This window comes from Equus quagga, chromosome 2 (genome assembly GCF_021613505.1).
Source record: "Equus quagga isolate Etosha38 chromosome 2, UCLA_HA_Equagga_1.0, whole genome shotgun sequence".
Taxonomy (NCBI): domain Eukaryota; kingdom Metazoa; phylum Chordata; class Mammalia; order Perissodactyla; family Equidae; genus Equus; species Equus quagga.
The window spans coordinates 83950087-83974692 of record NC_060268.1 but is presented as its reverse complement, the minus strand read 5'-3'; positions in this window follow the sequence as shown (position 1 = coordinate 83974692).

Below are 24606 nucleotides of genomic sequence, written 5' to 3'. Positions count from 1 at the left end.
ACTCCAAGCTGTTGGCTAATTTTCAGAGTTCTGAAAAAGTTGCTTTTGATGATTTTTGCCAGTATTCCAATTGCTTTTATGGAGGAGTGGATTTTTTAATGTCCTCAATCTACCATTCCAAAATTGTCTCCCACATGTTTGTATTTTAAACTAAATAAATTTATATCTTCAAAGTTTGTCATCATGGCATGACTTGGGTTAAAATATAACTATTGCAAGGAATGTTGTTCCTTTTGAGGTCCAAAATGATTGTTAGCCAAATCCAGAATTGAGTCATTTCAGAAATTCTCTTATAGAAAAATCACTTAAAATTACAATTTTAATTTTATTAGGATACCAAAGTGGAGCCTCCAAATATGTGAATTTCAGCAAATATTTATAGATTTCATACTACAAGCAAGGACCTATGTTAGTTGCAATGGAAAATCCCAAAGATATAATATGCAAGGTCTGCTCTGTAAAGACTTCAGGAATGCACACATGCCAGAAGCTAAATAATAAGACAAAGATCCCATTTGTCCATAGGCAACACTAGCCCAGAGATAAATAGAATCACAGTAATGCCATAAAAAAAATTATATTCTTTGCCTCTTATCTCAATTGTAATTTGAAGAAACTCTAGGTCTCACCTTGGTACCTCTTCATATTTCCACCAAGAAATCCTGAGTTCTTTAGGAGTTATCCCACCCTTTAAAGCCACTTAACCCAGAAACTGTTGGGTCTAGAATAGACTAGGAATAATGTCCAAGCTAATCCTTCTTAGTAGATGTTTAATGGGCTATACAGCAAGAGCCTGGGCTTCATGAAATAAAGGATCCATTTTCATCTCCTCTCCAAGCAGAAAGTGATTCTGCCTCCCAAAAGTAGTTCAAACTCACCCCTCATCCTACTTGGTATGAGCCTTGAACTCATAAGAGCAAGATTTTATCCCCAATCTCTACTTATGAGCCTCAAGACTTCAGAAAATATTCATCACTTTATGTCTAACTAGCAAAATGAGAATAACAATGCCTACCACCTGGGTTGTAAGAATTAAATGAGATACATTATTTACATTGTCTGACCCATGGAAAACATTTCATAAATGTTTATTCATATTCTCAAAGTACAAAACCCTTTTGGAACATCTCCAGGAAGAGATGAGTGTCATCCTGATCATTCTACAGATTTGTGAAGACCTCTTTTGCACCATTCTTGTCTCGACTCAAAAGTCACCTCCCCAGGGAGGCCTTCCCTGACCACTCATCCAAAGAAACCCCTTCTTAGTCACTCTCTTTCTAATTACTAAAGTGCCAATCATCCCAGTTTGCCTGGAGCTGGGGGTTTTCTGCGATGCAGGGCTTTCTGTGCTAAAACCAGGACAGTGCTGGGCAAACTTGGAAAAGTTGACCACCCTACCATCATCCTACTTTGTCTTGTTTTGTTTTTTTCGTAGTCTTTGTCACTCTCTGATATTATTCAATCTACTTGTTTGTTTTCACTCTTCTCTCAAACTGAAATGTAAGCCCCTTGAGGGTCGGGACAGGATTTTGTCTGTGTGGTTCACAGCTGTATTTGGATAGCTCAACGCTACTTGCCACAGAGTAGGCACTTAATAGCTATTTGTTGAAAGACTGAATGAACTGTTAATTAATGGATTGACGTTTTTTAAAATGCTCACATTTCTATTCTCCAAGTTTAACAACATAAATGCATAAGGAATACAAAGTTTTGTATGACACCACATTTAATTTTAAAAAATGCATTTTATATGGTTATAACAAATGAGTAGTAAGCACTTGAACCTGTATGGCAGTGAGAACTTCAGACAGCTGTGTTCCGTTTCTTCTGATCCCAAACGGTATAATTAAGAAGGATTCACGGAAATGTAGCCGTTTCTACCATTTACCCTGGAATGTTGGCGCTATCCAATATAACCCAGTCTGTAAATACGAGATTAGCAACTGTGAAGGAAAAGATCTCTTTCTATAAAACTGCATTCAGAAGGAAATCTCCTCCTTTTTTTCCCCTTATAGAAGCAGCACCATTACTTGTAAGACCCATAATTACCTTAAATGTTCCACAAGGATGTAAGAGCTACAAATGTTAAAACACAATCTGAGACCACATCTTTGGACTCTAAAATGAGCTGGATAAAGATAATGCCCTTTTCTCCACTATCAGTTTACTCTATAAATGAGAATACATAAAGTAGTTTTAGATTTAATTAAAGTAATTGACTGAATTGCATTTTGTAGTTGTGATTGTCATTAACATTCTTGACCTCTCTGTCACATAGATGTGCCAGAGAATTTTTCCAATGGATATTTATTATGAATATTATCATCAATAAGCACCATCAACATATTAAAATTAATTTTAACTTCTTTATGGAAGACTGAGAGCGCAACCAGCTGCTGAAAACCAGCCGTTCTAAATCATTTTTTATCGATTCAACATGGCTAAACCTCAAATACAACTAATAGGGAATTTTATGTGTGTGTAGGCAAGTTTCTATATATATAAAATATTTAATTTTATTTTATGTCTAACTCTGGTTACATTAATCACGTAACCGTATTTTCCAGAGCCTGGGGAATCACTTGCTATTTTGAGCGCTCACTGTGCAGGCCTCGTGCTGGCTTGCTTTATGTCCACGTGCATATTCAGTGACACATGGACATTTGGGCTTATTTTGACTGCTTGCAAAGAGCTTAATAAAAGACAGGCTTTGGTGCATCAAAAGAACTTAGTCCACAGGTGTTCTGAGCTGGTCTAACTTGTGTGTAGAACAAACAATTACGCTCTGGAATTTGAGACTCTTAATTGTCTCAGTTGAGCACCTGTCCTGAAGGGAGGAAAACACCTTTCATTACATTCCCGGGGGGCATGCCAGCTTGGGGCTGTGTAGAGTTACAGCAGATCCCAGGCAGGCACGCTAGCGGAGACGCTGCTGCTCCTTCTGTGAACGTGGCCAAGGGCTGCGAGTAGAACATCTTTAGAGAATAGCTCCATCTCTAGGTACCATCCACAGCTTTGTACCTCTCCATATCTCTTTCTCCATTTATCACTTACTGAGTACCTACTGCAAGCCAGGCACTGTGCTAAAGATTTGAAATACAGCATTGCATTGAATTCCTGCCAACATCACTGTAAGGCTTCGAAAGGCTAAATAACGTGTGGAGAAAAGGGCATTCCGCTAAGTTACAGAAGTTTAAGTGGCAAATCAGGATTCAAAGCCAGGTCGGCTGGACTCCAGAGTCGCCGTCCTGATCCCCACGCTCTTTCCTGTGCGGCATCCAGGTTCTCACAGGCTCCGGGGAGGCTTCTGGTCTCCTTGCTAGCTCCCGCTTGAGGCCTCTGTTCTTCAGGTTGCTTGTAGCTCTATCCTCGGCCCTCTTCTCTCCTTTCTCCTTCTACATAACTCCCTAATTGTTCCCTTTCACTCCCATGATAGTCCCAGCCACCAGGCCCCAGCCCCAGCCGCCAACTCAAAAACCTGCCTCTCTACCCAGGTCTCTCTCCTGCACTCCAGGCCTGGAAATTCAACTTGCTGCTCCCATCTCCACTGGCAGGGGAGGGGGGAGTGTGGCTCATGAGCTGCCCCAATGCTGCACTTCCAGAACTGACCCAAGTGAGCGTCTTCTGCAGGAAGCCTGCTCCTCCTCCGCTGTTGCCTGGCTTGGCACTGATAGCACCATCTGTCCAGGCCAATCTCCTGGGCTCCTCTCTCTTCTTCCGTTTCTTCATTATCAGCCCATTCACATTATGTCTCGTTGACTCTACCCGCTAAGATCTCTCAAATCTGTCCTGTTCCATCCGTCTTTACCCACAAGACAGCCCAGTGGATTCTCAACCTGGGGCAATTTTACCTCCCAGGGGATATTTGTCTGCAGTTGTTACAACTTGAGGGGAGAATGTGCTACTGGCATCCAGTTGGTAGAGACCAGGGAGAATGCTAAACATCCTTCAGTGCCCAGGACAGCCCCCAACAACAAAGATTGTCACTAGTGCCGAGGATGAGAAACCCTGGCCTGGTCCAAGCTAGCATCATCTCTTTTCTAAGCCGTTGTCACAGGCCCCAACCCATCTCTCCATACCCACTTTACTCTCCTCAACCCATTCTCCACCCCACACTTCCAGAAGGATCTTCTAAAAACACATAGTGCCTCTCCCTAAAACACACCCATAGCTTCCCAACTCCTTTACAGATAAAATGCCAACTTGTTGACTTGGCCAGAAAATCCAACGTGTTTCTTCACCTCCCTTCAAGCCACTCTTTCCTTTTACCTCAGCTGTCTTCTCTTGCCCGTTAGGTGACAGAGTCCCTTTCCTTTTCAGGGTCCCTTAGCCTCTGTGCCTCTCACATATTCTTCACACCTTTCCTCAAATGTCATCCTAACTCAGAGGCCTTCCCTGACCACCGCCCTGCCCCCAGCTCTCCAGCCCCTGTCCCGATTCGATTTTCTCCTAGCACTTACGCCCCTGGGTGTACTATACTGTCATCTGTTGACTTGTTTGTTTTCTGTCTTCTCCAGCCGGAATTCAGCTCATTACAATAGGGATGGCCGTCTTTTGTTTACTATTGTACCACATCTGCCTGTAACTGTGCTCAGCACATGGTAGGTACTCAATAAACACTTAGCAAATGAATGGTAACATCAAAAAAATACATATATGCATCTATATTGTTCTTTTTTTCTTAATTCACATACATACGTTATGTAAAATATAAAAAGACACCTGACATTTTATTTTGCTGAACTATTACATTGTAGACAATCGCATGTCAAGAGTCAAATGAAAGGTATCCTAGAGCAACAGAAGTGCTGGTTCTGCCCAGCCTGTGACCTTCAGCTGCATGTCCCTTGATGTCCAGGCCACATAGACCAGGCAGGCAAGTCAGCCACAAGCAGGGGCGAACCACCTCTTCACACAATGCACAGCGTTCACGCTGAACCAGAAATCAGATGAACTGGGCTGATTCCTTGCCTGCTGACGGATTTACTATTAAGACCTGGGTGGACGAGAAAGTCCAGGGAGCATGGCTGTTACAGCCACAGGGCCCCATCTCTGGGAGAGAGACCATTCCTTGCTAGGCAATGGGTATATCAAATGTGGCTCTCTCTGCCTTTGCAAAGAGGCAGCTTCTTTGGATGCCAAAATGTCAAAATATTCAGAAATGCTGATGTCCTGGAATATTGGACACAGTCACCATCACCAAAAAAGGGAGATGTTTTCATAGTAGCAGTAATAGAAGTAATGATGATAATAATAATAATAATAATAATAATAAATAGCTGACAGGCTGATTGCTTGCAATGTGCACATGGTCTCATTTAATCTTCACGACACCAATGGTTAGGTAGTTTGTTATTCCTCTCTTACAGATGAGAAAACCGAGGCTCGCTGAGGCTGTGTGACTTGCCCAAAGTCATGCAGCTGGTTAGCTGAAATGTGACTGGAATAACTGTTCTAGTCCAAAGCTCGTGTTCTTTCATAAATCTGCCTTTCAATGTAGCAAGAAGACCATCAACTCCTTCAAGAGACTTATAAACTAATTTCGTAACTGTAAAGACAGGAAGAGTATGATTGTAAATGTAAACGGTAGAAAGAACAATAGGAGGCAGTAAATAAATGCCAAATGATCCAGCTAAAAAGTGCTTTAAAAGTCAGGAAAAGAAGAACATCAACCTGGGATTATCAGGGCGGGCTTCATGAGGGAGGTGACATTTGAGTTGGATGAGCTTAGAAGGATAGAAAGGATTATGAAGAGTTTTCTAAAAGAGGGGAACAGCATAAAGAAAGCCATGGCAGGAGAAGTTTAAAAGGTACATTTGGGGTTAAACAGACCAATGTGGAAAAAGTGAAGGGTTTCCATAGAGCAGCGTTTCCCAAACTGTTCAACAAGGTGACCATGTCTTTTACGTATAGAAAAGAATTTGACATTAATGGATTTGGAAATGCTAGGTTACACAAAATTTTGCAGGACTGCTCAGAGCCTTTAGTGAGGTTAATTATGTAATGAATCTCAAGGAGAGAATGTTATTATATGCTGGGTTAGTTTTACCAATTTATTTGACTAGTGAACCTCCCCCACGTTTTGTTTTTTGTTTTTTTTTTACAGAGTTATCTGTTAACATCTCATTAAACTGGCATTCTGTGGAACCAGTTTGGGAAGTCTAATGTGCAAAAATCATAGGTAACAGCAGAGGGAAGACTGCCAGGGAACATTCCACCGAGGGCCTGGGTTGCTCAGTCAAGGAGGTCTGTGTTTGTAGCACTAGGGAGCTGATGAAGGTGTTCAGATGGGGACACGACAGGATCAATTGTTTGGAAAGACTGATCTGGCAGGAGAGGAAGGCACCAGACCCAGGACAACCAACGAGAGCTACTGTGTGGTCTAGTTGTAAAGTCGTGAGGATCCAAACTCAACTGGAAAAATAGTCTCTCCATCCATTTCCGCTTCTCCAGTTTATTAAAACGGCTCTCGTGCTCACCAGTTTTCTGGGATTGTTAGAAAACCTCATCGACATGGGCAGTAGGGAGAAATTGGGCATCTAAGGAACCCTGTGCGGATGCTAAAAAGAACCCCTGGAAGCAAATCTGATCATATCACTTCCCTACTTAAAAAACCTTCAGTGGCTCCTCATTTCCTGTAAGGTTAAAAATAAAATATTGCCCCTGGCCTACAAGGGCCTGTGTGAACTGGCCCTGTCACCTCTCCCCCACATCTCATATTCTCGCCTTGGCCTCAGTTCCCAGTAGGACAGCAAGTGCCTTCCCTCCTCAGACACTTCATTCGACTGTAAGCTTTACGAGGTCAGGAACACGTCTGTTTTTGCTTATCCCAGTGACCCACATGAAGTGGGATGTTGAGTGAATGGATGGATGGATGCTTATCCACTGGAACAGATGTGGTGTGTTTTGGGATGCTTTCCAGGGGATTCAACCAACTTCCCCACAAATCCCCCAATACCAAGATTAACACATTATAAAATAAAACCCTTTGAGTGCGTATATAACTCTTTCTGTTTGACTTTATATCTCGCATGACCTCTCATGTTTCGGTGAGTCAGAGTCTCCAACTGGCAAGGATCCTATTTGTCACTTCTCCGAGGCAGAAACCCAAACACCACCATCCCTGGCTGCTTTATCCCTTTCTCTGTTCACAGATCACGCCAAGGGAGGCATCGTCTACCGTCTTCCTCACATATATCTTTAGCATTTTGATTTACCTTCCTGGCTGCTAACACCTATTGAATTAGGAAACAGTGCCTATTTCTACTCCAAATTCTTAACTGTCCTTGGCCAAAATTTCAGATTGAATTCAATCAGGAAAGTCATAGCAAATACCTGCCCCCAGTTCAGATTCTGGACAAATTGAGACTTTTCTTTTCTTTTTTTTTTTTTTTTTTTACCACCCGAACACTAATTATAGTGCATCCCCTCACATGTGAGCCTAATCACCCCTTTTGCCCTCCCCCTCCCCCCTTCCCCAATGGTAACCACCAGTCCAATCTCCAATGCTATGTGTTTTTTTTTTTGTCGTTTTTATCTTCTACTTATGAGTGAGATCTTTCTACTGAATTGCTTATGTAGGTAAAACTACACTTTACATTTGTGTTTTACATTTCAAAAGAATAGTCAAGATACTCAAAGTCTTCCATATGTAGCCCAAAATATCTTTCTCTTCTCATCTTCCACGGTGTCCCTCAGTGAATGTACAGTTCAGCCACCCTGACTTCTGATGAGTTTCAATGTCTAGAATCCAACGTTATTCTATTTTTACTACCGTTTCCCATTGCCCAAACTCTTTCCACTTTGTGTGGCTGCTCGCCCTGTTCGCTTCTTCCTCAGGCCAGCCAATTCAATGTTTCAAACTGAGGAGGTCTCTTCGACATCCATTTGAATTTGAAGGGGGTGGGGAGTGACATTTGGACATTTTATGCCAGTAAGTCAGTTTTGTTACTGTCATTCTTTCTAAGACCTATTTGTGAAGGACCCTTTGAGTCCCCTTCTGGAAGAAATTTCTCCCTTTTAAATAATGCCGGAGAAGCCCAAGGATATAAAATTTTAAAGACAGATCTGACCACGGTGCTGGAAACATTTGTCTGCGGTGCTTCCAGAGGGCAATCCCCTGATGATTCCGCCCCAGGAGTCTTCACACCACACCTCTAACAGCTAGAAAATATTTCTCTGCAACTCCAGGCTAGCGCTAAAGCCAGTAGTGGGAAGGGATTGTCACCAAACACCTTCAGCCAGCTGAGCCGTTCCCAAGCTTGCTTTATGGCACTTTGTCTCGAGGACTGTCAAAAATGAATGCCCGATTTGGCCACCCTCTACTTTCCCTCTGTCTCCAGACACAATCGGAATGTTCTCTGAGATGCCTGGACGTAAATTAAAAGTTCCCCTCCTTTATGTATGCCGCCCAACAGTAGTCAGTCAACATCAGCACATACCTTTAGACATTGCCCAGATAAGCTACATTTGATCTAGCGACCTAAAGGTGAATTGTAGGTTATACTTAATTACACTCGTGAGCCAAGTCTCAGTCAGGAGCAAACCTTCCTATTTCTCTCCAAAATATCGGGAAGCCCCTTAAGGGAGTCCACTGATTATACTGTAGAGGTTTGTACGAACCAGCTAGGGTAAATAATTAGACTATATTTTTAATTAATATTGCAATGCCTTCTAGCACAACGATATTTAAGATTATGATAGTATTGGAGTGACAGTAAAGTGGAGAAACAGTCCTGCTCCTGACAAAGCCAAGAAAAAAAAGGAAAGTTTTGTCAGTTTTGACAAAAATACCCTGCAATTTTGGCAATCTGACGTCAAAAGTTTCTTGTGTATTTAAAGGAAGTTTTCAATTTAGCAAACGCTCTCTTTGCCAAGGTGAATATTGGTCTTTATTACCAAAAATAAATTCGGAGAAAATGAAAGGCCGGTATTGTACATTTCTTGTTGGCATATCTGCAAAACTTTTTGTAATCATGTGAACTTTATGGGAATAATAACAATTAATACAGATTTCATAATGGGCACCATTTCAATTTTTGTTTCATTAAGCTTCACAAAAATATAGGCTTATGAAAAAGTCAGTTCAATTAAAGCATCAACTTTTCATTATTTTTAACACATTTTACCTATTTTTAATTGATGAAAGCATTACGTATTTTGCCAACCCAAGAATTTTTCACACTTCTTTAATTCAAACCAGCTTGATTTTTGCATTTCAAATAGGCAGGTTATTATTTGGTATTAACTGGAAATGAAATAACATAAGAGTAAAATTTATTAAATAGATCACAATGCATACATTATTTCCTAAAGAAATTTATTTTATACATTCGAAATACAATAAATAAACTTTTGTTTAACCCTAACCAATCCTCACAACTCCTTAATGAGGAAGATACTGATAGTCTGCAAACAATATTTTACAGATGAGAAAACCTAAGCTTTAAAAAGTTATATAACTCATCCAAGGTCATCTAGCAAGTGCAAGGTCCAGGGTCCTAACACAGAAAATCTGACCCCTTATGATATCTTCTGTAGGCCTAAGATAGTAAGTTTCTAGAGCAAGGGTTGTGGCTTTTTCTTTTTCTTATTTATTTATTTATCTTTATTTTTTGTTTGCTTATTTTTTCCTTACACACTGTTGCTGTGCTAGGCACACACCAGTATCTCAATAAATGGAGTTCACCAATAATTTGTATTTGGCTTTGTTTTAAACACAGCTCTCTCTAACCTGCGTCGTTCTACGTTTATGGTCAAGCAACACTTAATTAGGATGACCTGTAAGACACTGCTAGATAATAAAGAGTCATCTGAAGCACCACAGAAAGATAAAATTATACTCATGGGTGTCTTGAGCTATAGATTAGTATCTCTGATTCTTGGCTGAGTTGACCAGCTCTATCTATAGGTCTTACAGACATCTCAATTTACATCACATCCTAAATTAAATTATTTTTCTCATCTTCTACCAACATTTCTCTTTGCTACCAAGCTCCCAACTAGAAACTAGGGAATCACCCTCAGATCTTTTTTCTCATTCACCCTCCATACGGTCACAGAGGATCCATTCCACCTGCTAAGCATCTTTCAGTTCCATCTCCTCCTTTACGTCTTCGGTGCCTTCAGTCTGATCCTGGTTTTCTTTTGCCTGGAAGAATTGAACATCCTGGGTACAGGTTACTTTGCACCCAGTCTCTTGCCACTGGCATTCTTCCTCCCAGATGCCTAAAGTTTCCTTCTGAAGTACAAGTCATTCACTTCTTGAAGAAGGCTGCCAGCTGCCTCTACCCTAAAGCAGTATTTTCCACTGTGAGACCCACGGAACGCTGTAAGCACTGGGAAAAGGGAAAGACAAACAGGCTTAGGGCAAGCTCTGGGAAACGTAAAACTCAGAGTAGCATAGTCCTGTAGGGAAGAACCCCACGCAACTGCCTAACACAGTGTTCTCCACATTTTATTTGGCCTTAAAACCCCATTTTCCCAGATGATACCAATTAACATCTCAAGGAAATTTCTAAGCATAGTTTGAGAAAATACCATCCTACCTGATAAATTAACTGCAGTGCCAGCTCTCCCCCACGAGGCCCCACCTTCCTAATCCGATTGTACGTCTGTACGGCCATTACCAAGGTGCTAATATACTCTCGTTTTGTCACGTTAAACATGTAGTGCCTTCAAAATCGAATGTATTTACCCCAATTTTTCAATCTGAAGACCTCTTCCTAATAACTGCAAGACCCACCTCAAATATTACTGCCTCTCTAAAGCCTTTCTCAAGTCCCTCCTTGTGCTTGCTCTGCTGTGGGTCCTCTTTCTAAGATTGCACACATTTGTTCCTAAGTCCACTTTCCTTACAAGATTATTAGGCCCTTTTATCTTTGTATCTGCAGCACCTAGTATAATTCCCAACGTGCAGAAGAAACTCAATAAATGTTAATTGAAGGTATATTTCATTGTATTCTAATGAATACACCTTACAGATGGTAGGTGTCGAGGTGTATTTGCTATAAAATTTTTCGAGCAAGGTCAAAATGACATTAAAGTACATGTAACCTGGATGGGTTGCGGCTGAGATAAAGGGCTATTCCAAAGGGAGACGCACCTGTGGCCCTGCTCTCTCTTGAGAAGCTAGATTTGTTCAGCTAATCCATCTAGCACCTCCCTTCCTCCCCACCCCAACTTGATGAGCACCTCCTCCATCTGTATCTCACTAGAAGAGAGTAATCTTCCCCAAAAGAGGAAGAGATACATTTCTCAGCCACAGATACAGTTAATCAGTGGAAGGCACCGTTAGGTACCAGGCACCATTCTGGATACCCATTGAGTAACTATTCTCATCCAGAGGTTTACGGTACCCAACGGCTCCAAGAACTATAGTAACTTCTTACTCCTCAAGGGTAGGGCAAGGTCCACTGAGAACAAGTCTAGCTCTACATAGCTCTGAAGAGGTTAATTTTCAAAGAGTTGCCTCAAATCTTTTTTAACGATGAGGCAGATCTGTAAATGCCTCTGCCACTTTCCAGCTGGGCAAGCTGTTTCACCTCTTCACACCCCCTTTTCCTCATCTGTAAGATGAGGATAAATGAGCCAGCATTTGAAAGTATTTAACACCTTGCTTGGCACATAGCGAGCAATCAATAAAAGTATATTCCATTTGATTCCGCTTTCTCCTGAATTTTACAGTTTATAAAAATAAAAAGAGGAACCACTTACATTAAATTAATAACCGACTCAAAAATCTGTTACTAAGTATATTTTGGACAGATATATTTGTCTCTGCCATTCACCAGGTTAAATTAAAATTAAAACACACTCTTTAAAAAGCCTTCCTAATTCAGCAGAACAGCATTTGAAATGATGAATCTCCGCCATACATTTTAATGCTGATTCCATTTAGTGTCCAAAGTTTAGCAGTTTGAGACCTCAGTGTCTTTAAGGTAAGGTCCAGATAAAACATGTACCTCAATGGGATGGTTCTGTCATAGGAGAGAGATCCTGGCTGGAATCTAGCAGAACACAATTGTTTCTTTTGTAAGGTTGGAACCTTTCAAATTATTCCCTCATTATTTTGTGAGGAAGTGAATGCATGAGGCAATTTAAACAGGCCAGGCAAGGAACAAGCCACACTTGCCCTGGGGACCAGACCAATGCATACACAAAGAAGGCCTTGGCCACTGTGGGCTAAGGTCCCAGCTCTTAGGAACGTAGGTCCCCCTAGCATTGGAATTAATGAGGCCATTGGTTCACTCATTTTCCTTTCCAGAGATTATCATGATCAATTTGCATGATGATTATGGAAAAAATTAAAACACTATTCCCAAAGATCAAGTTAATAAAGGCCTTGGAGACTCAGAGCTTCCTGGAGGAGAAGGGTATATTGAGATGAGCTATAGTTTAGTCCAACGAAGCAACGGTGAATTCCTATCCCCCCCTTTTTTTATTCATAGCATCTTACCTCGATTAAACCCTTGAGAATCTCTCTCCCTGAAGAACGTGTAACGAATTTAATACAAATTCTGAGGGAAATAAAAGGGGGGAGGCAAAAAAAAAATCAGAATGAAGAAGAGAAAAGAATATGAGTTTGTGGAATACTCTTGTGGTTGAAAAGCCATTTGCTCCTCCTTCAGCCCAGTGACAGAGTCTACATTTTCTATATTCAAACTAAAACTCATTTCTCTTTGATTCTTCAAGCCCACCTAAGAGACAGACATCTACAGCGACTCACTTACCTCCTTGGGAGCTACAAATCTAATCCTTAGGATCTTACTAAAGGCAACTGCCCCACATACAGAGCAATTCCTTTTTGTAGTTCAGTTTTACCCTGTTCTCCTGTCTTTTACATAAAATCGCATCCTGTTTTTTTCCTTCTAGGGAGACTTGCATTTCCTGCTCCATAGAGAAGCATCTGACCTCCTTGGCAGCTGTCTTGGAGGATGAAACCTATAAAAAAGGTTCACATCCCCCCTCCCCTCTGACAGAATCTCCTCTTTGTGGGTAGTTGTGGTCAAAAGTGCCGTAGCTCGAGGGTAAAACACGGAAAGAGAATAAAACTTGCATTCTTAAAATTTCTCTTCATGGTCCTGCTACAAACCAAGTAAAATAAAAATGCAAAACAGGAGACTATGCAGCTCTTCCATCTATTAATGATTTGACTTTCAGCATCCAAACCATCTTTACCGAAGAAGCAAAAGAAAAATAGTTAAACCAACAAAATATTCTATATCACAGCTAACTTTCCCTCCAAATTATTCTCAATTTCTCCTTCACCTCCCTTACCTCATCGTGGGGAATCCTGTATGCATAACGACACACATAGCCTTCTTTAACAATCTGTTTTACGTCAGTTTCTCCATGCTTTTCATGGTCACTAAAAAAAACCTGTAACCATTTACGTCCGGTAAACCCAGAAGGAGTGAAATAGTATATTCTTTTGCATGATCGACTGAGAGGAAGAAACATTTTAAGAGGACAAAAGAACACTATTGTGGTGACTTTTTACATTTCATCCGTAATTTATCTACTACGCCTTTCCGATGACTGAAGTAATTTCTTTGAAAATATAATGCCATCATTCTAGACACAACAGTGACTGTAATCGAGTCTGAAAACATTTACTGAGTGTGTTTGTCGGGCCAAGACCCGTGTGAAGTGCTGGCAGGACCATCATAGACGGTCGTGAAGGCTGTGCCTGGCACAAGGGTGCCCAGCCGAAGGGACGGTGGCAATCCAGTTGGTTCTCCCACCAGACTGAGCATCCAGTGCTGGCTACACCCGCCTGAAGGAAGGGTGGCCTTTTTGTAATTTGTTTGTCCCAAGGGGGACAGTTTTCTGATAACCATATTTGATGAAGAGAGCTCAGCGCCTACAGATACAGGAGGCTTGTATCTAACAGCAGATCGTTTCAGCTGAGGGTGATATAAATTACCTGAAAAAGCAGTCTTCATGAGCTAGAAGGTAAACAGTGGGGTGGTGGTCGCCTCCCCCTTTATCGTTTCTGTGTGTAATCTTTTGGGCAAGCATAAGGACACTGTTACGTTCAATCTTCTCCACTCTGTGAGGCAGGAGTCCAAGCCCCTTTTTCCAGCTGAGGAAGACAAGCTTCAGAGAAGTGAATCAACTTACGCTAGGCCACCCAGCAGCTAATAAGTGACCCAAAGACCCTGTGTCTTCCCAAAGTAGAGGGATCCAGAAGAAGGAAGGCGGAGAGGTCTATGATTGCAGCAGGGGTCAGAGCCAGAAACCTGTGGTATTCAGCAAGAACTTTCAACACTAAGCATGGCACTTGGCACAGGGTGGACCCTCAAGAAGTATTTGTCAAACTGACCTTGGGAAGGAAGGCTGGGGAACCAACATTTTTTGAATGGGTCCAGGAGGCACCTAGAGTGTCACATGTAAAAAGGTGCTCACTCTCAGGGTGGCCTCGTTCACATCATCCTAGTACCCAGCCTGCTCCCCCACCCCACCGTGCACTCTCCCATCAACCCTCCAGGGTTTGGGGACTTTGGTTTCCAAGTCACGGACAGGCAGAAGTTCAGACTGCTCACTGACGTCTCCACTCTCGCCTGCCCACTGGCCCTTCTTCAGGTTCACTGCGGTACCTGTGCAAAGAGACAAGAAAACCCTGGAGGAAAGCTTCCCATCTATCTTCCTGGTGGTCTTTCATTTCTTTGCCAATAAGGCGATCTGCTTCACAACACACTTCGATATATTTGACATCTGTCATAAAACCCAGGTCAGGCATATCTGTCTTCTGTTAAAATAAGCCATTCTACAGAGACACTTCCTATGCTGTTAGGGCCCCACCAGAAATAATTATTGACATATTGTCCACACATCTAGCCAGCCCTCTTAATAGGAGCCATAAATTACAGGCCCTGGTTTCCTCTCTTCTATCAGAGAAATGAAGTAACACTTAGAGGACCAGAAGGAGACACCATGATATTAAAATCTGAAGGGGAAGCTGTAGCTGCAGTGACTGGCTTGAAATTAACACTTTCCTTTAACATCTTTCAAAAGTTAGTGACTGTGGCAATACACAGCTGTTTCTTTGTGATGAGGCATGAATTTTCTCATAACACTTTACTCAGATGAGTCTTATGTTCACGCAGCACAGAAGGAAGCTGACAGAAGTTTTCTGAGTGGCGGTGATTCCTCTTTATAAGGATGGCTCAACCTTCTAGGAAGGTTCCACATGGGGGAGAATTCTGGACGCTTGGACTCTCATTACATACTATGAATATGGGAGAGAAGCGCCAATCACTCCTGATTTGAATTGCTCCCTTGAGAGAGACACCCATGGAAGAAGCGAGTCTCAGTTCCCCAAAGACCTGGCAGTTGGAAAACCTGTCACAAGATTCTTAAAATCACTATTATGCTCAAAGGTGTTACAGCCCCTTTGAGCCTCTGTGGGCTCAAGTACATATGGCAAAATATATAACGCTTCACCCTTGGGTAGAGAGCGTGGTCATATATACATCTTCCTGCTGATCAGGAAGAAAGAAAAGGGATGATTTTTATAACGGAAAAAGGATTTTAGAAACACGTGTGGTAACTTAGCTATACTTTTGTTGGAGTAAAGAAGGAGGATTCCTTTTTAAAGATGTTTGCAAATGTTTCTGTGCAGAAATAATTTCCACAGAAATGACATTTTGGTAGTTAAGAGGTATCACCCTGAACAAAACAAGTTAGCTGAAATAAATGTTCTACTTTGGAGAAAGAAGAACTCGTTGGGACAGATGAAACCATGGATACTTTCTAGATTCAGGGCCAGCTTGACCACCTGAGCAGCCCAAGTAGTTACTTGGTGGGTGGACTGGTGGGGGGAGTGGGGTTCCTGGGGACAAGGGGAGGGGTCTATGCACAACAAAGGAATGCAAAGATTAAGAACTACAAGTTTCCTTTATTGGGGCTACCAAGGCAGACTCAGATAATATCCAAAGATCCAAGGTAAGAAAGTTTGTTTTCTCAGCAGACTGTCAGCAAGGACTTTTAAGAACAGAGGAAATTTGTGCTGAGGGGAGAGAAGCCCCCAAATGTTGAATGGTGGACACAGAAAATAATATTTCTGTCTGGTAACATTCTTTCTAGGTCCTTCTTACTCAACACCTAAACAGATGCCAGATATTTTTGTTTGTGTACGCTAACCCGCTTGCTCTATGCTTAAATGAGAAATAGGCTGTTTTGTTCAAACTGGAATAAATTGTTGAAAGAAAGAGAAGTGCTTAAGTGTCTTCTTCAGGACCAGGAAATCATCTATCATTTGGACTTTGAGTTGGAGCATTGTAAAGAAGAAACTTGTTCTTTACAGTTATGCTGTTAAATTAGGAAAAAAGACTCTTGTTGAAAGAGATGCTTTAGCAGTATCTGGATGAGAGATTAGCTCTACAAGAGGCAGAGGAAATCGCCTATTTCCCCCTGTCCAACCCACTCAACTCAAACCACCCAAAACTGTCAGTGGATTTGAAATGAGAGGAAGTGGCTAATTTGATGACCAATAACAACACTGATGGTTAAGGATGTTAAGATAAGGGTAATATAACTCATGTTTCTAACTACGAGCAGATCAGCTGCAGGAATCAAAATAGCACCAGCAATGACAATTGAGTCAAAATGATGCCTTGAACGGTCCAGACCACAAGTTTTCAAGGCAAAGAGTAGTTGATCTCATCTCAAGCAGGCATCCCCCTGACCAGGAGAGTTGGAGTTACACTTCTCTACCACAATTTGAGCTGGACAAACATGTCAGTGCTGACCGAAACTTCCCAGCCTTCCGAGAGATGAAGAGGCTCAATTCCCGGACTCAGCGAAAGGGCCATCATCTGTTAGATGGTGACATTTTGCAGCACTGCAAAGTCTCCCCTGTAAGTGGTTGCTTAACAGCAGGCCACCAGCAGGCTTTCTGAGATCTACAGACAGCAGAAACCTGTCACACGTGCTTGCTCTCCCTTTCATGTGGGAAGGACCTCAACAGGATGACTGCAGGGAGTTTGGTGCCAGTGATAATGGAAGGCATGCCAGGAAAGTTGTTCATTTTGCCCTGGCAGCCACTGGGTGATTGACATACTATAGACTTTAAGTATTTTTCACATCAAGTCTTTGGCATGTTGCTTCCTTTGTGGGTTAGGGGGGAACCGATTCCCCTGAATGTCATCTATACATAACAGAGGTGCTGTGGAAGAATTCTCCCACTTTCTTACCTGATTTTGACATGTCGCCTAATGCCCATGTTTGGAGAGAATTGGTAGCGCTTTTCATATAACTGAATATAAGGCAACATCTTGTTTCTCCTTGGGAAATGGCTCCCCTCCACCACCTAGGCAAAGACCTGGATTCTGATCCCAGGACTGCTCTGGTCTTTGCTGCCCATGTGCAGAGAACAAAACAATCTCCTATCTACAAATGATGACTCCTCTTGTTTCAACGGTCTTGCTTTCCCATAAAGGTCTATACAAAACCTCAGCATGCCTCTTGCTATGCCATTTTCCTTTCTGCAATTGTGATTTTGTTGTCATCACATTCAGCACAAAATCAAATGACACTTGTTCAGGTTTATGTTCACTAAGTCCTTCTCCTTGACTCGCTGATATTTAAACATTTCAAGACCACACACTTCCTACCGTGTTGTCTTCATGTGCTTAAGCCTAAATCTGTGCCTGTAGGTGGGGAATGACTGGATACTATTACCCTGATAGCTGATGATAATATTTCTACATCCATTGTTAAGCTTCTTAAGTTTCTTCTTCACATTAGGAGTGTTTAGCATACCATTTTCTAAAAACTGTACTGAATGTGCCTTAGGTAAAGTAAGATTCGCTACCACGTTCACGGGAGATTATCTTGGACTAAGCTGCTGAGCGAATATCTCAGCCTCGCTCAGCCAGTCTCTCCATAAATGCACCTTTATAAACCTCTCAGGGGTAAATTGGGTCACTTGATGTTGTTTCAGAACATCTGGAAAATAGTCATTGGGGTGGGGAGGGCTGTAAAAGCTCTTTGTGTGAAGGCTCAGGAGATAGAATGAAAACATGGACGTGACACGTATCAAATGATTCTAAAACATACACTTGTTTGTAAGGACCCAAACTACTCATTATCTGCTTTTACTTCAAATAAGAGAGGTTTGGCAAGGACGCTGAGTTCAGATATATGTGATTGCTCCCACACAAGCTTCAAATCCCTTTTCTGGCATTTTTAGGCAACTGCAAAGCTAACCACGGCTGAACCGAATATCCATTTTACATACCTCCCCAAGGCAAGTTCTGGGGGACCAAAGAAAAGCAGAGGACAGAGCCACTGAAAACAAGAGCCTACAAGTGACCAGCAGGTATCCACACAGTAGACGTGACACCGTCTCTGTAGCTCCTTCTGGTCAACTGTGAACATGACCGTATATTAAAAGCAGCCAGGAAATGGTCACCCTTCCTAAGTAAGGCACTTCCTTCATTGGCTGTGATACTTTTTCACAGGTAGAGATTCAGACATTTCAGGTATGGAAAGTCCTTTCTCAAGCATCTTGAATTCCAAGCTGGGGAACTTCTTAAGTGATTGAGTAATGTGTCTTACGGTTCTCACTTTCCTTAAAATATGAATTAAGAAAACAAACGAGAGCTTTTCCTTAAGGGGTGCCCTGAGAGTTAAGCTGGCTGGCCCTCAGTGCTAGCTGTATTGCACGCCCCTCCTTGATTAGCACAGGTGCCAGGCTGTTCCTTCAAATTAAGACAATATGTTGTAGTCATGAACCGTATTGGCCATCTATCTTCCTTTTGTGATCTGGCTCTCATTGAGCTGAAATGAAGCCATTTCTCCTGCCTGTGGCTGATTAAACACAGAGTAAATCCACATCTCTAAGGAGGCTCTAATGATTCTCCACAGAGCCCGTGTCAGCTTAGCCCGCACCTGCAGGCTTCGGCGTCTCTGTTTCCATCATAAAATGAAGCATCTGTCTCAGAGAGGGGGTATCTTTCCATCATCCAGTGTATCGCTCTGGTCAGAGTGGATGCAGCTCATTTGATAGACAAAGCTGCCTGCGGTCCCGTGGGTGACAAACGGCCCCCAAGGAAGTCTTGTTCTTATCAGGGGTGAAAAGGGCACAACTTTTGGGTGTAAACCTGTGACTTTGGTAAAAGTCTCCATGGCTCACATCCCATGGTCTTCTTTTAATAAAAACAGGTCAGGAAACAGCAAGGGGAATCTTTGAAATAAGGCAATCCTTGATTGATCAACTCATTTGTTCTTTTTTTCATTTATTCAATGAATACTCTTCACATAGCTACTATGAGTGAGGTCCCATGCCAGGAGCTGGGGATAGTGTGTGAACACGGTGGATGCAGCCCCTGCCCTCCTGGACGTTACATCCCAGTGATGAGACAGGCATTAAACAATTCAGGATGAGTTAAGTACTTAATCACCACTGTGAGAAGTCACTCAGATAAGAAGGTGCTCTGGCAATACGTAAAAGGAGATCAGATGTTTTCTAGGGTTCAAGGAAGACACCTCTGGGGAAGTAACATTTAAACTGAGACTTTAAAGACAAGAAGAGTAGTCAGTTAAGAGAAAGATGAAAGAGTATTTTCAGCCAAGGACATAGCATGTTCAAAGGTCCTGGGGTGGACGGGTAATGCTTGGCCCATCTCAGAATCAAAAGACTGGTGAGAGGGAGAATGGCCAAAGGTGAGGCTGGTAACATGGGCAGGGATCAAATCAGGTGGGGAATTTAGGCTGAGTGAAGGAGTTAGAGTTTTATCCCAAAAGCTTGATTGGTGGTGGTTTGTAAGCAGGAAAGGGAAATAATCATTACTACCAAAGAGCCCTCCTACCATTTATGGAGTAGGAGCAACGTTGCAGTTTCCTCGTCAGGCACTGTATAGATGTCTCATTTATGATCTCCAACGGCTTCAGCATGCCTTCAAGGGGGATATTTTTAGCCTCACCTTAGAGATGAGGAAAGTGAGGTTTAGAGAGGGTAAGTGCCCTGGCAAGATCACATGACTGGCAGTGTGGGCCCAGCTCCTGGCCAGGCCAACCCCCGAGTCCAGGGTCTTTCCTCCAGGACACACTACCCTCCCACGCACAGACTGAACACCAACTTCCTAAACGTTTGTGACATTTATGTAAATTACTTTTTCCAATTGTTTGACACTTTGAGAGAATTTCTTATTTATTTATGGATGATGTTCAAATAATAAATAATAGCTCCCTTTAAATCGTAGTAGAATTAAAGAGACTATAGCAGACTCACCTTGTCTCTTAGAAAGTAATCCTGGTGCCAAGGTCTTAAATTAGTACCATGTAAAAGCTGAAAACCAGACTTCTGGAATTAGATTGAACTGGGTTCGAATTCCAGCTTGTCCAGTTATTGATGGTGTGATTTAGAGCAAATGTACACAGATGCTGGGGCTCAGTTTTGTTCTCTATAGATGGATATATGAGCACTGAGTTCGCTCAGTTGTTGTGAGGATTAAATGAAATGGTTATGCCAACCAATTTTCCAAGTTTCTGAGACACTCAATATACATTAACCACTGTCACCACCATCATCTTCTTCTTCGTCATTATTATCATCCTATTACCATCATCATCATGGTGAGTTAGCTAATGTGCCTGGCTCATGGGATATCGGACACCCCAGCTTTTTCTCCCAGCAAGTGCTTTTTAGCCTACTGCCAGTACGTTGCTCATTTCCTGTTCTCACATTATCAAAAGGAATGTGCACTCATCCCCAGCAGGTAGCCGAGACCAAGTCTGCCTAATATGTCATGCAGCAATTAAATACAATAACATTTGAAAACAGCATGCACGAATTCCAAGAAGACTTCAACAACTCTGCAAAAGGAGATGCTTGATGGAGATGGGTGGGTATGCGGCATTGAAATGTAACTCCCCTTTAAAATAAGTAGCTAAACAGATGGAAGAACTCTTGCTTTGAAACTGCTTTTTTGTCTTGAGTGATTTCTTAAAAATTATGTGAGGCATCAAATTGTTTTTTGCCATGAACCGAGATTTTACATACAAATATTATATAAATAGAATATGCTTATATATGTGATGTAAGTTCCCCCCAAAAGACTATCAAATATCCAAATCCAGGAAGATATCCGGACAAAGCCATCTGCTCCCTTGATGGCTGTCTAGCACCCACCACAGCCTGCTCAGTGTCACTTGTAGTCAGGTTTACACAGCAGATTCACAAAAATTACTTATTATTCAATGAAATGATGCCTGTAAGAGCCATCCTGTCCAGTGCCTGGCACATATTCAGTCTCTCATCAATATTAGCTATTGCAATAATACAACAAAAATACTTTAGATTGAAAAGGGTTTTTTTCACCTAGCTTTATTGAAATGTAATTAGCATATAACATTATGTAAGTTTAAGGTGTACCATGTGGTGACTTGATACACATATATGTTGCAAAATGGTTACCTTCATCACCTCACATAATTACCTTTTGTGTGTGTGGTGAGAACATTTAAGATCTATTCTTAGCAACTTTCAAGTATACAATCCAGTATGGTTAACTATAGTCACCATGCTGTACGTTACATTCCCAGAAATTATTGATCTTATGACTTGGAAATTTTTACCCTTTGACCAACATCTACTCATTTCTCCCAGCCCCCAACCCCTGCCAACCATCAGTCTACTCTCTGTTTCTGTGAGTTCAGCTTTTTTTAGATTCCACATATCAATGAGATCATAAAATATTTGCCTTTCACATCTGACTTATCTCACTTAGCATAATGACCTCAAGGTCCATCCATGTTGTCGAAAATAGCAGGATTTCCTTCTTTCTCGTTGCTTAATGATATTCCATTATATTTATCATGACTTCTTTACCCAATTGTTCAGACAGACAGTTAAGAGGTTTCCCTATCTTGGCTATTGTGAATAATGCAGCAATGAACATGGGAGTGCAGACACTTCTTCAAGATCCTGATTTCATTTCCTTTGGATGAATATCCAGAAATGGGATTGCTGGATCATAAGGCAGTTCTATTTTTAATTTTTAGAAGAACCTTCGTACTTTTTTTCATAGAGGCTGCGCCAATTTACATTCCCACCTACAGTGCACAAGGGTTTCCTTTTTTCCATATCCTTATCAGCACTTCGTTCTTGTCTTTTTGATAATAGCCATTCTAAAACGTGTGAAATGATAGCTCATTGTGGTTTTGATTTGCATTTCCCTGATGATTAGTGAAGGTGAGCAACTTTCCATGTACCTGTTGGCCATTTGTCTGTCTTCTTTGGAAAAAATGTCTATTTAGGTCTTTCGCTCATTTTTTAATCAGATTGTTTGTCTTTTTGCTATTGAGTTGTATAAGTTTCTTATATATTTTGGATATTAACTCCTTATCAGACACATAGCTTGCAAATATTTTCTCCCATCCCGTGGGTTGCCTTTTCATTTTGTTGATTATTTCTTTTGCTGTGCAGAAGCTTTTTAGTTTGATGTAGTCCCACTTGTTTATTTTTGCTTTTGTTACTTGTGCTTTTGATGTCATATCCAAAAAATCATTACCAAGACCAACGTCAAGGGGCTTTTTCCCTATGTTTTCTTCTAGAAGTTTCAGATCTTATGTTTAAGTCTTTAATTCATTCAAATTAATTCTCATGAGTGGTGTAAGATAGAGATCCAATTTCCTTCTTCTGCTTATGATTATCCAGTTTTCCCAGCACCATTTATTGAAGAGACTATCCTTTCCCCATTAAGTATTGCTGACTCCCTTGTCATGTATTAGTTGACTGTATGTGCACGGGTTTATTTCTGGGCTCTCTATTCTATTCCATTGGTCTATGTGTCTGTTTTTTGCCAGTACCATATTGTTTTGATGACTGTAGCTTTGCAAAATAGTGTGAAATCAGGAAGTGTGATGCCTCTAGCTTTGTTCTTCTTGGGATAGTTTTGTCTATTTGTGGTCTTTTGTAGTCCCATATGAATTTTAGGGTTGTTTTTCCTACTTCTGTGAAAAAATGCATTAGAATTTTGTGCATTGAATCTATAGATATTTCTGGTAGTATGGACATTTTAACAATGTTAATACTTCCAATCCATGAACATGGGATATCTTTTCATTTATTCACCCTCTTCAATTATTTTCATCAAAGTCTTGTAATTTCCTAGGTAGAAATCTTTCACCTCCTTGGTTAAGTTTATTCCTGAGTAATTTATTGTCTTTGATGCTGTTGTGAATGGGATTATTTTCTTTTTCTTCAGATGTTTTGTTGTTAGTATATAGAAATGCAACTGATTTCTGTATGTTGACTTTGTATCTTGAAACTTTACAGAATTTGTGTGTTAGTTGCAAGAATTTTTTGGTGGAGTCTTTGGGACTTCCTATCGATAACATCATATCATCTGCAAACAGAGATAATTTTACTTTTTCCTTTCCAATTTGGATACCTTTTATTTCTTTTTCTTGCCTAGTTGCTCTGGCTAGGACTTTCAGAAGTATGTTGAACAGGAGTGGTGAGAGTGGGTGTTCTTATCTGGTTCCATATATTAGAGGAAAAGTTTTCAATGTTTCATTGAAAAGACTTAAAAATCATCCAGTTTAACTCCTATGTTTCACAGATGATGAAACTTTAGTCCCAAGAGGCCATGAAACTTCCACAGCATTTCACAGCTACCAAGACCAGAGCATGAAGAATTTCAGTCAATCTAAAATCTGAGATAACCAGAAAGTTCCAGCATGCTTAACTCTGAAAAGGCTATTCCCATCTCATGAGACTGTTCTTTCATCACACTAATCCAACTGTCACTCCTTTGTTCTCATCTGTCACCACTAGGCATATGTTTCATGAAGGAAGAGACTGCGCATGTGTCATTTTACATCATATTCCCAACATCAGCACAGTGACCTGGCGTGTAGTATGTGCTCAATAAACTATTTGTTGACTTGGATAGAAATGTATAGGCACATAGCACAATCCAAGAGACAAGCTAAATTGTTACACTGTGCATCCTAGAATTATGTGCAGGGCTTTAGCTAAATGTTAAGCTTCTCACTATGACTCTGAAAGATAAGGAAGTTTTGTTATATAAAGATTTGCCACCCAAAGATACAAGGTGGAATGTGCCCAGTGAGCCGTGCTTGAGAACGGGTGGTTAAGCTATTCTCAATAGAACCTCCTGTCTATCTGAGAGAGAACTCAGTCTATAATGAATGGAACCAGGTAATATTTAGGTAAAGATAGTCCAGCAACTCAAGGGCTGAACCTGAAGCTTAGGGGAAAGCTACATACTACATACTGTGAGCACCCTGGAGACCACCTTCAGGCCAGAGACACGTTTCCACTGCCATCCATTTGCAAACCTCACTGCCAGTCATGCTGAGGTTTGCTCATAGCTGTCTTGCAAGCAGTTTGATACTCCCTCTCGTCCTGGAGGTGAGGTGTCAGTGATGATAGAGAAGTCCTGTGGCTCTGTAGGAAAGCTTCTATGAACTGTCACTAACCTGACATATGAATTCAAACATACCATTTGTTAGCAGCCCTTTCCCACCACCTTTGCATGGTAATACTGCTTCTACTCAACATAAAGGGTCCGGCTGTGGGACGCAAGAAACGGATGGAGGGAATTGCAAATGACTCGCTCTCTCTGAGGC